The sequence below is a fragment of the Penaeus monodon genome, chromosome 28, assembly GCF_015228065.2.
Source record: "Penaeus monodon isolate SGIC_2016 chromosome 28, NSTDA_Pmon_1, whole genome shotgun sequence".
Lineage (NCBI taxonomy): Eukaryota > Metazoa > Arthropoda > Malacostraca > Decapoda > Penaeidae > Penaeus > Penaeus monodon.
The window spans coordinates 37,810,372-37,811,037 of NC_051413.1; positions in this window are offsets into that span (position 1 = coordinate 37,810,372).

The following is a 666-nucleotide window of genomic DNA, read 5'->3' on the forward strand; positions in this document are numbered from 1 at the left end:
ATCGAAAAGTATCAGTAATGAAACTAGAGCGGATAATATACATATTCATGACTGCAAACTTAAAAGCACGGCCAAGGTACTGTCTGAGTTTTTAACGGACTGAAATTACAAAAATAATAATTCTGATGTATCTTTAAATCCACTCTCTGGGTTTTATGGTGCGCTCTACAGCCAAAACTCTGCACGCTTAAACCCGAACATTTAGGCAAGCCTTCCATCACGCTAGCAACTGCAAAAGGCCCAAAGACTCGGCTCATTCTAAAATAAGCCAAAGTGCCAATTACGTCTAAAAAATCGGATCCAAGAGAGATGTAAACGCTTCAGTAGATCGGTCAGCGTGCCAGAAGGTAATTTCGGAAGTCAGACCTCATCTAAGAAACTGGTACTAGGCATTACTTCCCCGAACCACTTGGTTACTCAAGTCTGTGTCAGTAAATTAAAACCGTTTGGTTGATGTGACTTTCTGCCCCGATTCTATAAGACCAGTTCATCAACAATTACAAGGATTTTAACTTTAATTATCCTTGAATCTTTCAAAGTGGGTGTGTTCCTAATCAGATCCAAATATTAGAAATGATTCCTCTCCTTAAAAGATTAATAAAAATCTGCTTTACAAGTACAGCCTCATCTCATATTGTCAGCTTTTGAAGTGTGACAAATTGATTA